General features: G+C 44.3%; 1 protein-coding gene across 7 annotated transcripts in view; it reads left to right on the top strand.

Moving 5' to 3' along the window:
* Positions 1-14,010, top strand: part of PTPRE (protein tyrosine phosphatase receptor type E) — a 175,980-nt gene that overhangs the window by 64,065 nt on the left and 97,905 nt on the right. For 3 of the 7 annotated variants that reach the window (XM_083741022.1, XM_083741023.1, XM_083741031.1), the window contains exon 1: positions 9,351-9,552. The exons of the other annotated variants lie outside the window; for them this stretch is intronic. The gene's annotated coding sequence lies outside the window, so the exon portion shown is untranslated. Of the gene's footprint in view, positions 1-9,350; positions 9,553-14,010 lie in introns of those variants that run through there. 7 annotated transcript variants of the gene reach the window in all.

Genomic DNA, 14,010 nt, shown 5'->3' with positions numbered 1-14,010 from the left:
TGGAGCCACTTTGACTAAAGAAGAGGAAGTCATCAGGTAGCAACACCCCATGGACTGGCTCTAAGTTAGAAAGCAGGCAGGCAGGTGGAGCTCATTGCTATGTCCATTGGGCATTCTCTAGTGGTTACTTGAATGTGGGGCTGAAAGGGTGGAGCATTAAGAAGGAGTGCTTTCATATTGCAAGGAATTGTGGGAGCTATGGGGCGCATGAGTTAATGAGAAAATTAATTTTAAAATAAATGTATTTCTTAGCATATAATAAAATTGTAAGGACATCATCATGCTGCAGTTCACATAATCATGGGTTGGTGTTTGGAGAGGTGTCAAGGGAGAAGGTTTGGCAGAGGAGTGGGGAGTTTGGCAGGGGGCGGCTAGGTGGAGTTGGCAAGCAGTGTGAGCAGCAGCACAACCCCTAGTCTACACATCATGTCAGACAACCTCATGTAGAGCTCTGCATGCATTTTCACACTCACTTCTTTGTCTAAAGGCTATTTTTCACATTATGTGAAAATGCCAAAGAGAGTTATTTTTCACTCTCTTTTCACCTTACACTTTTCATAAAATTTAACACTTGGAATTATTATGCATGTTTTGAGCCATGCACCTTTCTCTTGTCTGTTCCATTTGCTTCAGGAACTACTCAGAATTAAGCTTTTCTGTGCTTTGTCTTTCCACACTCATCTAAGTTTGCATCCTAGGGCTTGTGCAAACTGCCAGTTTACATCAAGTCAGTATTGAACTGGAGTTGATTTAGTGTATCGTTTACCTGCTGTCGCTACTCTGAAAACATCTCAGTGCTGGTGGCTGTGAGGTAGGTTGCATCTCTTGGAAAAGTGAGCCCCCTCTGTGCAAGTATCTGGGTGTACAACTTGGGCTGCAATCCTATACAGAGTTTCCTGGAGGCTAACCCCATTGAACTCAATGGGGCTTACATTTTTTATTAGACATGAATAAGACTGTGCTATTAGTATTCAGAGAGATTCTCTTTTACTTTTAAAAAATCTAGCTTTTATGCCTTTTTTTTAAAGCTAAGCACAGTTCCCAGTGGTAAGAGGATGGTATCATAGCCTATCTCCCTTGAAACCCATTCTGTGTTTCAATACTTGTCCATCTATTGTGTCCCTCCTAATTTTGGAAATCCAACAAATATTAAAAATAGAGGTACATGAATATTTGTATAACTCCAATTACAAAAAAAGGAGAAGGCGTTTTAATGGAAAATTTGGATTATATTGATGCAGGTTTTGATGTGTTTGTGTCCAATATACACGTCTGGATCAAGAAATGAAATCTGGTAGATCATAGCATCAAACTATTTCCTTTATACTGTAGCTGTTGTTTTTTTGATCTGCTGTTCATGAAGAACAAAATACATGCTTCTTGGAGCAATAGAATTTCATATAGGCTTTGAAAAGTACAGTTGGGTCTTTTTGTTTCATTATTACTTTAGTGGATTTATCCTATTGCCATCCACTATAATTACTGCAAATAACTACTTACAGGTGAAAAGCAGAATAAGGCAATTTTTTTGCTGTTGGCATGCCTGCTTTTCTGTTCTGAATTCATTCACAATGTAACTCAGCTGCAAGTTAGAAATTTTCACACATGGGGGTGGAATTGACCTATCATTTTAATGTCTTGGTTATTCAAAGGAATAAAAGCAAACTGCTATGCTAAATGAGAAAACTGATATACGTTTAGTCCGACCATCAGATGACACAGCAGGAATCAACGAAATTAATGAATTGTTCAAAGAATTTATTAGGATCCTGATGAGAAGGGGGCGGGGAAGAGATTAGCCCCTCAGTTTATGTATGAAAATCACCAGAATTGTGCAGCAGGTGAAACTAACTCTCCAGCATGACAATCCCAAACCTTTTCTCCTTTGTAAGCATTTTTGTGGTATTTCCAGTTTCAGAACAATAGTAAATAAGTCATGTAATTTCACATGCTGATTCAAACTAATATGGACTTTTTTAAAAAAAGCCTTTCTTCATACTCTGTAAGTCAGATTAAAGGTAAAGGTAAAGGTACCCCTGCCCGTACGGGCCAGTCTTGACAGACTCTGGGGTTGTGCGCCCATCTCACTCAAGAGGCCAGGGGCCAGCGCTGTCCGGAGACACTTCCGGGTCACGTGGCCAGTGTGACATCGCTGCTCTGGCGAGCCAGAGCTGCACACGGAAACACCGTTTACCTTCCCGCTGGTAAGCGGTCCCTATTTATCTACTTGCACCCGGAGGTGCTTTCGAACTGCTAGGTTGGCAGGCGCTGGGACCGAGCAGCGGGAGCGCACCCCGCCGCAGGGATTCGAACCGCCGACCTTTCGATCGGCAAGTCCTAGGCGCTGAGGCTTTAACCCACAGCGCCACCTGCATCCCTGTAAGTCAGATTGCACAATACTAATTGACCACAGCATTAGACAATTTTTTAAAACCTACCGAAATCAACCATGAAAATTAGGTCAGTTATTAACTAGTTGTAATGTCAGTTGTGTGATAGCAATTAATATGACTAGTTTTAAAAGTTGAACCAGCATCCACAGGGGAGCCCAGTCAGGACTGGACCTGCAGAGCTGTGACAACTCCTGCCATCCTTTAACTCGTTTGCTTACAAACTTGTCCTGGGAGAAAAGTATCCATTGGTGAAAATAGCAGCCTCCTTCCAGCAACAAATAGCTGGCAGTTGGTTTTAAATCTGATTACACATACCCCAGAGCTGCTATTTAAAATGCAAAAACTGTAGGGTAACCAGCTGCATATAACCAACATGCTTGAGGCTCATTAATATATGAAGGGGTTAAAGCAATAGAGTAAGCTGTCCTGCCAGGATTAATCTATACAGTGGTACCTCAGGTTACAGACTCCGCTAACCCAGAAATAGTGCTTCAGGTTAAGAACTTTGCTTCAGGTTGAGAACAGAAATCGTGCTCCGGCGGCGCAGCAGCAGCAGCAGGAGGCCCCATTAACTAAAGTGGTGCTTCAGGTTAAGAACAGTTTCAGGTTAAGAACGGACCTCCAGAACAAATTAAGTACTTAACCCGAGGTACCACTGTATCACTTTCCCTCACCTTGGGAGGAAATGGGCAACCAAACCTTTTGCAGTACTCAGTGTACATGCAAATTTGATGCATGAGGAACCCTGAGCAGATCCCTCCAGCCGCTTTTGTTTCAGACAAGAATGGAGTCTGAAGGTTGTGTTTTTCTATACCAATAGTTGAGTATCTTTTATTGTTTTGTTACCAAGGAACTTTTTGCTGTCTGTGCTGTGCAACTTTTTCAGGCTGCTGTATGGAAAAGTACATGAATCTGATATAAGGTGAGTTTGTAAGTACAGTGGTACCTCGGGTCTTAATTTGTTCTGCAGGTCCATTCTTAACCTGAAACAGTTCTTAACTTGAGGCACCACTTTAGCTAATGGGGCCTCCCACTGCCGCTGTGCGATTGCTGCTCTCATCCTGAAGCAAAGTTCTTAACCCGAGGTACTATTTTTGGGTTAGCAGAGTCTGTAACCTGAAGCATCTGTAACCTGAAGCGTCTGTAACCCGAGGTACCACTGTAGAACAATTATAACTTACTAAACGTGTGGCCTATTTTTGTGCTAGGGAAGTGAGGTCCCTTGGATTTCACGGGAAATGGAATATTTTTAAGGTTTTGTAGCCTACGTTTCAATTATTTTCTTTGCTGCTTGTTTTGCTATGTTAAATCTATGCTAGAGTACTTTCACCAAAGAGTACTTGCGTCAAACTTGAGTCTTCACTTCCAATATTTCAAACAAAACCCAGGCATGTTCACTTCAATTGCACAAGCCTTCAGGTATTCAGAAGAACACATGAAGGCTCAAGCTGTAAACTGTGGCCTAGGTTGCACCCTGCCCTCCACATCTTCATGCATGTCACCAGTGCTGTCCTCTTCCCCTCTGAACCTTCATGTGATGAGCATGAAGGTCTGCAAGCAAATTCTAACTGTGATCAGTTGAATACAAGTAGATTCCTCCCTTTGGCTGGTTAAAAGACCCATTCAGATGTTCCCACTAAAGGTCAAGTAATGAGGCAGTGCACATGGCAATACTGGGAACTGGGTTTTTATTAGCTCCATATTCCAGATGGGGTGGAGACTGAGATACTGTGGCTTGCCTAAGGCCATCTAGTGACTCCATGGCTAAGTCTTAGACAGTGCAGGGAACAAACAAACAGCTTATCTGATAGTAACCAAATATTCTGGAATATTTATTGCAAAGTATAATAGTAAGTACTACAACACTGCTGTGTTTCAATGATGCAGTCAAGAATTTCATACATGCATAATAAATACAGCTACTCACAGGATATGTGTGGGTGTTGATATTATACATATGGATAGGAAGAAATACCTTGCATAGATTTTATTGGCACGGCAAAATTTTACTGGCATGGCAACAAATGGTTTATTCAGTTCCTCCCACAACCATCATAATAAAAAGTCATTAAAGCTCCAACCCATATTCTGTCCATGACTCATTGCACATGAAACACTGTTTTCAGAGTGTCTTGAAAAATACTGCTGGTGATGAATTGGACACTTTCCAGTTTGTGTCACAGAAAGATGTAGGTCTCGATGTCTGTTGTTGCCAGACATGCTGTCAGGTGTTAACCATAACACACACAGAGGTCCCAAGATTTTCAAGCCTACAGTAGGATTGAGGATTTTGTGGGAGAAGTGTGATAACTCCTTGTGTTCCTGCTAGTTCTATGTATTGCTGCAAGCTTGCTCAGCTCTAGCATCGGCCCCCACCCTTCACCCCTTTTTTGTTTTTATGCTCCAAATTGTCCATGCACCAGGATCTCAGACTACATTTCAGGATTTGGATGTGTGTATACAGCAAGTTGTAACCCTGATCATTGTAACTGCACCCCATCAGGTATACGATAAGACACCTGTAGTGGTAATGGCATGCATGAAGTCTTCCTCTGGGGCCCACAAAACCTCCGAACACTCCTGCCCCATTGGCCATGAGGTGGTGAGGCTGTCTATCTTTTTCTTCCCTGAAAAGTATTTAGAGCCAAAGGAGGAAGTTGGAAGAGTGGCATACTTTCTCACTTCCTGTTTTAGCTCTATCTGCTGTTAAAGGCTCATATTAATTTTACTACCATAATCCACAGATGCCAACAACAGTAATCCTTGGAAAAGTGAAGTGTGTACACACCAGCATTGCCATATTTCAAGAAGTAAAATATGGACCCCCCCCCCAATTGTTGATCTGCAGGGGCAGAGCAGTGATCTATTAAGCCAGGGGTTGGCAAAGTTTTACCTGCCTGGGCTGCTCAAGTCCCGCAGAAATCTCTCTGTGGGCCGGATTGCGTGCACGATTTCCGGCGTCTGGGCATGCGTAGACACGATTTCTGGCACTGCGGAAGCGAGTCCCCACGCTGCGCCAGTTTAGCGCAGCACGTGGGGATTTGCCAAGGGGGTGGCTCAGATCGGGGGCAGTTTGTGGGCCAGTTAAACTGCCCCCGTGGGCCGCAGGTTGCTGACTCCTGTATTAAGCTCTATTTATGTTCTTACCATGTGCATGGAAGGGGGAAGAATCCAGTGTGCTAAATACACTTGCAAAGTCTTCCTTGAAGAACAGCAGCATCTTTTAAGTCTGAGGTGAATGCAAGGTTCAGCAATGTTATTCAAATGTTATTCAAACCTAAAGGGGACAAGTCTGTGCATAGAAAAGGCTTGATAAATTGATTGCAGGACAGATGGTACTACGCTGGAGGCTGCACAACTGCAGCATGTAGGTTGGAAAATTGCATCTTTAAATGCCCTCCGCTTCTCCACTTCATAAACTTTAAACATGGAGAACCAGCAAAATAGGACTTAGAAACTTCTGCATCAGGGTATATAGCCTGAGGTCACATGAGGCAACCACGCTAAATAAGTCATGGTCTAGAGCAGAGTTTGGATGAGAGGCTGCTTGGGGAACTCCATTCATCTTGCTGTGGTGAAAAAAACACAGTACATATATATCTGTATAAGATAAATGAAATAAAATACAACATTTGGGAACCTGCAAACACCGTGGGGAAGGCCACTAACTGGTGATATGCTAAGAAAGCACAGGAGTGGTCTGAGATGCTTGGTAAGTACTGGGGCTTTACCTGTGGTCAATTTTAATTACAAATTAGGCCTCAGAAGTAGGATATAGCAATCATTCAATATCCTATATCTAAATAGGATAGCCGATCAATTGTTCTCAGTACTTCCCTACCTCTGTAGCAATGTTTGAGTAGGAAAGAATCTACATTTTGCAGAAGCAACCAGATTTCCAGACACCATTTTCTTGGATGCTATAAATATGATGTTTATTTTTAAACCAGTGGATAATAGCCTGTACATTTAATACACTAATGGATAAAATGTGCTGATTTTTCTTGAACATATTCAGCAGTGTCATTTTAAAATTGCTTAAATAAGAAAAATGCTTTAAATTAAGTAACAATTATTTGCAAATGATTATACCTGTAAGGAATAGGCAGACTCTTGTGTCTAGTCCACAAATGTATGCATTAATTAAAAGCCTTTCCAATACTGTATTCCTTTTTCCCACTTGCTGGGGAGTAAATCCTATTGACATCAATGGAACTTGCTTCTGAGTAGACATGTATAGGCTTGCTCTGTTACTGACACACTGTGAATATGGAATAAAACTTTTTATTTCATTTTTTATTTGGGTCACAAAGGCAGCTCCTGGTTTCTCAACTATTCCTCTTTGTCCAGTAGTAATTGAAGGGTGGAAGTTTGGTTCATGACATATTGTGGGTTGTATCCAACTAAATTATACCCATTAAAATTAATGAGCCTAAGTTAATCATGTCCATTAATTTCAATGGGTCTACTCTGAGTAGGATTAGCATTGGATACAGCACCAAATGCACTATTTTACTTATACTTCATAGTTCAGATGGAGCTTCCTTTTCCAATATGCCTAAAAAGCACATCCCTTTCCCCCGATATCCTTCACTAAGCAAATGCTTCATACATTTAGTAAAGTTCTGCTGAAGTTCGAGGTGGAGATATATGAGGAAGCAGGACTTTACACAGGATTGCTTTAAACCTTATTTATGGGGTGTACTTCAGGACAAGCCAGATTTGAAAGGGATCATAAATGATTATACGGGATTAAGGCACGGACCTAGAATATATTAAAATAGGCTTCTGAAAGGTTGGCTTATACCAAACACTTTTTAAATGGCTGTCAACACACCCATATGCATGATCCCAAAGGTCTGGTGTATCACGAGCACAGGGTTATTAGCATCCTTAAACAATTTGAAATGGTAATAGTTGATACTGCACTGGCAGGCTTGAGAGGTGGAGGAGTCAATTCATCTGAACATAAGAGGAATCCTGTTGGATCACGCCAAGGTTCCATCTGGTCCAGCAATCTGTTTCCTCTACTGGCCAACCAGAAGAGTCTGGGAAAGACCACAAGTAGGGCATCAAGTCAACAGTTCTACCCTATTGCTGTCCTCCAGCATCTAGCATTCAGTGGCGTTTAGCCAGCTGCTAAATTCCACACACCATTTTAACTGGTGAAAGACAGTAGGAACAAGTTGGTAAGGGTGGGGGAACCTCAGGGTGGGTGTGTCAATGTGGTCCTCTAGCCCTCTAGAGTGTGGTCTTGAACTCTGATAATGCTTCCTGCTTGTCTGAATTAGGCATGTGTGTAGAAACTACCAAAGGTCCATATAGTCAAAGCTATGGTTTTCCCAGTAGTGATGTATGGAAGTGAGAGCTGGACCATAAAGAAGGCTGATCGCTGAATAATTGATGCTTTTGAATTGTGGTGCTGGAGGAGACTTTTGAGAGTCCCATGGACACAAAAAAGAAGATCAAACCTATTCATTCTGAAGGAAATCAGCTCTGAGTGCTCACTGGAAGGACAGATCCTGAAGCTGAGGCTCCAATACTTTGGCCACCTCATGAGAAGAGAAGACTCCCTGGAAAAGACCCCGATGTTGGGAAAGACGGAGGGCACAAGGAGAGGGGGATGACAGAGGACGAGATGGTTGGACAGTGTTCTCGAAGCTACAAACATGAGCCTGACCAAACTGCGGGAGGTAGTGGAAGACAGGAGTGCCTGGCGTGCTCTGATCCATGGGGTCACGAAGAGTCGGACACTACTAAACGACTAAACAACAACAACAACAACAACGCAGAAACTAGCCTATTGTGCAAAGGCAATTTTTCATTCATTGATCTACCAACTTTTGCCTCTGGCACAGCCCACTATTGGCATGTGGCCCTTCAAAAGTTGCTTGGAAGGGAATGTGGCTCTTGGGCTGAAAAAGTCCCCCCAGCCCTGGTATAGAGTATGTACAAAACATGGCAAAATATTTGCCCGCAAAATTTATAAGCTTAAACTGTATTACCAGAAGTAGGGCACTTCTGAGCTGTTTACGATCTAGGGAAAGGTTTTCCCTAATGCGGTGACAACTGTACCCTCACATTTCTTGGTTGATCAGCAGAGTGGGAAATTGAGGCCCCTCACAGCAGAAATTCCACATCTACACTTGTCACATACTATATATTGGCTCCTTATGAATTCCTGCATGGAGAATTTGGAGCTGTGCAAAGCAAAGCCCAGTGTTACAGGAGATGCAGCAAAACACATAGTTTTAATTGTGGACCTTTGTCCTTAAGCTCCCCATCTTTCTTTACAATTTCTCCCCCGCCCCCTCTGGCGCTCCTTAGCTGCTAATTCATGCCCTCCATCTTTAGCATGTGGGTTTGCAGCTACAAGTGTATCACTTCCTGCTTTAAGGTGAGTCACACACCGCCAATCCCATACCATTCCCAACTTTTTAAAGTGAGGGCATCACACGTGAACTGGAAGGCTGCGTACACCGTACATTGAATGCACATGATATCTCCCCAAGAATCCTGGGAAATGCATTGTTAAGCTTGCTGGGAATTGTAGCTCTCTGTGTGTGGGGGGGGGGGGGTAAGCGCCAGCTCCCAGAATTCCTGAGGGAAAGTAATGTCCTTTCTGTATGGCGTTGTACACGTGAAGTGGTGACCACAAGCGAAGTGGGACAGAATTCCTTCACTTCATTTCAGGATCTGTCCTGCCCAAACTCTTCTTTCCGCGCCACCAATGAAAGTATAGGGGACGTGTCATCTTTTGCGCCTGGTAAACCACAGCCGCCGCCACTACCCCTTGGTTTTTATTCGAGGTGTGTGTTGGGGGGGGGGGATTCCCGCCTCGTGTCTCCAGCGTGACGAAAAGGCCCCTGTTTCCCGCTCCCCTCAGTATCTGCAGCTGCAGTTTTCCTTGTCGGGCAGCAGGCGGCTCCCGCGCTCGGCTGGCGCCGCCTCAGATGCGCGCAGAGCGGCTGGCAGGCAGGCGAGGAGAGGGAACGCAGGAAATTTCCTGCTTGGCCGACAGCGGGGTCCCTCCAGCCGCGGCAGGGCGAATGCCAGGGCGTCCCCCGCTCGCCTCCGCCTCAGTCCGCCAGCGACGCTGCGAGGAGGGCATGAGGAGCCGGCGCGCCTGCAGGAGCCGAGCTGGCCGAGTCCCCCGGAGGTAAGGCAGCAGGGCACGAGGCCAGCGGCCGGCGGAGCTGCCTTGCTGCTACTGCTGCTGCTGCTGCTCATTCTCCAGGCATGCCAGTCCCGGCGGCGGGTGTGCTTGCTTGCTTGCTTACGTGCGTGTGGTTTGCCTCTGAGCCTCCGGGGCTTTGCACGCAGCAGGGCAGGCGGGCTGCTTCCTCGGTTCCTCCACGCCCAGTCCCGAGCTGCGCCAGGGCATGGAGCGGGTGGGAAGACGCCTCCTCTTCGCCGCAGAGGGACACCGGCTGCCCCCGAGGCTCTCCTGGGCGACAGAGAAGGAGCCGGCTCTTCCCTGGTTGCGAGGGGGTGGGAGAAAAGAAGATGTCTCCTGCCCCACAGTCGCTTTGGCTAGCTGCCGCCGGGGGCGGGAGGGGGGTGTCAGAGGCGGAAACGGCATTTCCCTTTGCATGGAGAGCGCCATGGAGGAGGAGGAGGAGGAGGGGAGGGAGCCCCAGCCGCTCTGGCGCAGGTGGCGGAAAAGTCGTCAGCTGGGCTTGGAACGAAACGCAGGAGAGCCGGTTTCGCGGTTGGGGGGGGGGGGGCTGGAGGCGAAGAGATTTGGCGAATCAGAACTCCGAGCTCCCCCCCCCCGTGCGCCAGGTGTGGCGGGTGGCCGGGAAGGTGTTTGTTTGCCTGGTGTGCTCACTGCAGCCTCCCTCCAAACGTTAAGAAATGTCTCTAACGCGGTCGCACCACATCGCCACACATCCATCGCTGTTCTTGCCTGTCGCCGCCGCTGTGCTTGTGAGAAAGGGAGAGAGCCCAGCAAATCTGTGTTAAATACCCTCTTAAAAGCAGCAGCCCTTGGTGCCAAATGTAGCCGGGACATTGAATAGCACCGAGCATTTTATATAACACTTTGGGGAGTAGTTTTGGGAGAATTTGACGTATGTTTAGTAAAGTCAACTGCACCACAGTCCTGCAAGGTTGACCACTGTTGCTGGTTTGGAATGATGCTGATGTTGAAATGGTGACCGGCCTAAAGCCATTTACAGTACAGCCCATGGCAAGCTATACCTAGATGCATGCACCCCTCTGTTCAGTGGTGTGTGGTTGCTAAGAAGTACGTTTGGTATTACAGCCTTGGCAAGATTTGAATTGGGGGCTTCCTGGCTTAGCCACGGCACTACAGCAGGTTCAAGATGTGGAAAATTTGCAATGGATACCGAGGCTCATGCAGTACGTTTTTGTGATTCTGCATAATATGTATGTATACATTGCTTTGCTTTCACGGCTACAAACCTAACCAAGAAAAGGCAGTTTCTCATCTATCCTATCAGATTTTGGTCATGATGGCATCTGTTGCACTTGGACCACTCAGGGGAAAAACAATCAAAAATAGTAATCAAATATCTGTAGTAAGGCTTTTGCTGCAACCTTTCCAGCAGTTGGATTTTTTAAATTGAAACTAATTAGCATAGTTATGCATCTTTTACATAGTAAGAAGCTGTCTTATGCAAATGATGTGGAGCTTAGCTCATGGCAATGATGGAGTCTGCTATGATGAGCGCCTTTGTGCTTGATATGCTTTGGTTATATTTTTTTTCTCCTCTGGATGGCATTGAGTCAGAAGGTGTTAAAATTGTGTGCAATTTGTTTTCTCGGGCAAGTAACGGTTTGGTTTTTGCCTGAATTTGAGAAACTTGAGGTGTAAGCGAGTGCTCGCTGGACCAGAAATTTAGTGCTGCTCTTCCTTCCGTCGTCCAGAGAGAGAATTATTTAGAATGTTTATAGGTTTGCTTTGTTGCGGTTTTCTAGGAATAACATCTATTCTGCCAACCTTTGTAATAAAGAGACAATTGTGCCTTAGAAGACATTATGGAGATGTTATTACTTTATTTTTTGTTGTGAAATGTTACTGGGTGGATGGATAAATTGCAGTTCACTGAACTTGCAGTGCATCCACGTTTACTCTGAAACCACTGTGACTTACTAATGTAAACTTGCTGCCAAATAAGTGTGTTTCTGTTTAACATTCTAGTATACAACACACTTTACAGCAGGAGAAGGAAGATCTTAGGCTTGTAGGAACTAGAACCCCAAGATCCATTAACTAGAACGAGGTGCAAAAGTCATGCAATTCTGAGCCCAGGAATTTCTGACTCCCGTCTCTCAAAGTAGACCTTGCTCTACCTTCTGCCAAGTGCTACTAATTCAGTTTGGAGGCAATCCTCTAAGGATTCAATTGTTTATAATTATTTCCATTTTGCAGACGAGGAACTGACTCTCAAAGCAAGTGTTCTAAAGCCTTGGGTCATATGGTGAGCTAGAAGGAGTCTGTGAAACCTATTTCCAGAACCCACATGTCGTTCTCCCTCTATACCATGTAGTAAACCTGCCCTGTGTCCTGACATTACCACCTTGTGGATTTTCCCACCCCTGCTATTGTCAGCTTGTTATGTGGAGCAGGAACAGGAAACATACAATGTGATGTCAGGACATCGGGCAAGTTTACTACAGGTCACAGAGTGGGACAACTTGACTAGGGATACAGTTTTCAGAACCATCCATGTGCTTCTCATAATGTGCAGTCCTGCACTGGGGGATTAGTTAGCTCTGACTTCTTCTTTTTGTAAATGACTTCCCAAGTGTTTCCAGGGTCATGACTGTGTGAAGAAAGTAGCATCTGACCAAATCAATCTACAAATATAGCCACAACTTCCCAGTAGTGATCTGTGTGATTGCTTTGACGTGCCTGTTAGCCACAGTGCTCGTATGAATTGCTTCTGCAAATCTGTGGCTGTGTCAGGTCAGACATTACTCCCCCCACCTTGTATCCCTAAGGCCACTTAAATATCTCTGTCTACAATCTGAACCACCTCTAGTCTTTAGTAATGTGTGATGGTGGCAGCTGCAGTTGAAGTTAACAAGATTTTCTCCTGATTTATGAGAATTGTGTGTTTGTAATCTCAGCCCAGATAGGACTGTCCAGTCCAAAGTAGAACCTTAGTAGCTGGTTTTGATAGACACCTTGTCATGCATGGTATGAATTTCAGTTTGAGAGTGGGATAGGTAAAGAATGTATAATTTTATACCAGCATATTACCTTTCCATCTCTAAAATGTGATGCCTAATCAATGAATTGTTTATAGAACTATATTTGTTTTTTAAACTTGAGATATGGAGCAGAGTTAAGATTATTGTGATGGCTACTGAAGACAGAAATGGTTTGGTTTTTTTACATTTCATTATTTTCTGGTGTTTAAATTGCCTTAACTCTGCACTGATTCCCCTCCCTCTCTATTGACACGTAGAGATGTCAACGTGACAAATTAATTTAATTAAGGCTAATGTTACCCTTGCTGAGTAAATCTAGTTCATGTATATTTGTTTTTGTGGACAGTGATATTGTCTAGTTACTTTTTCTCTATGGGTCTGTTGTAGAAGGGCAAAATCGAGTGCACCAGATAGCATGTTGGCACAGATTTGCCCAGGATTTTATTTTCATGGGATCTAATATGTAGCAGCACAATGGCTCTTCTAACTTAAATAAGAGTTCTAAACTAAAAGGGGGATAGAAATAGCACTGAAGGCCAGAGCTGCAAAGTTTACTTCTCTTAGTTCTCTTAGCTAAAGTGCTACGGAAACTGTGTGTGGACCCAGGATCAGGTGTTGAACTCGAAGCCCTAGGTGATTTCAGATCTTTATTTGTGAAACAGGGTCGCAGGCATAGACCAAGCCTTAGGTTTAAAGTCCAGTGGTGAGTTTAAAGATGCTCCTGGGGTTTGGTAGAGAGTGGAGAGTAGAGAGGATCTTGTCAGGGGTGCTGAGGGAGGATGCAACAATGGTATTGCCTAGTTTACTCCTGGCAAGTGTGTATAGGAATGGCAACATCAATATTGCTATTTGGAGGCAAGGTATATTGACTTGAATTAAGAACCATTTAAATACTGCATGTCCAGGTTACAGATGTGAAATTTGTGTGCTAGTGTTGAAGTCAGGAGAACTAAGCTGCTAGAAATAAGCAGTGATTGTGAAGAAAGTTTTTTGCAGATACAGTAGATACATTCATAGCACATACCCCGCCCCCACAAAGAAGCCCAAGAACTATAGTTTTATATGGGTATTGGGAATTATAGCGCTGTGAGGGGTAAACTAGGGATCCCAGGATTCTCTTAAGGTTTAGGAAATGCACTTCTGACGTGCTTTAAAGGTATGAAATGCACACAACCTATCTTTGGCATCATTATACATCTCAGAGACTGCAATTAGGTGTGTATGGGTTGATCCTTACATCATGCAGGGCTTATTGCAGATAAGAGATCAAAAATCCCCATGTCATTTTATGTGGCTCTTAGTGATACTGCTATAATGGCTAGGCCCCATTTTCAATTCTCAGGACTTAGAACATCTGTTCATTTTGAATGAATGAAGCACATCAAATGAAAGAGGAAGCTCATGTTGTATTAGGACAAAACTGAATGTTTGCCTT

This window comes from Podarcis gaigeae, assembly GCF_964106915.1.
Source record: "Podarcis gaigeae genome assembly, chromosome: 5".
NCBI lineage: Eukaryota > Metazoa > Chordata > Lepidosauria > Squamata > Lacertidae > Podarcis > Podarcis gaigeae.
Note: the sequence above shows the minus strand (reverse complement) of the source record. Positions and strands in the feature narration are given on the sequence as shown.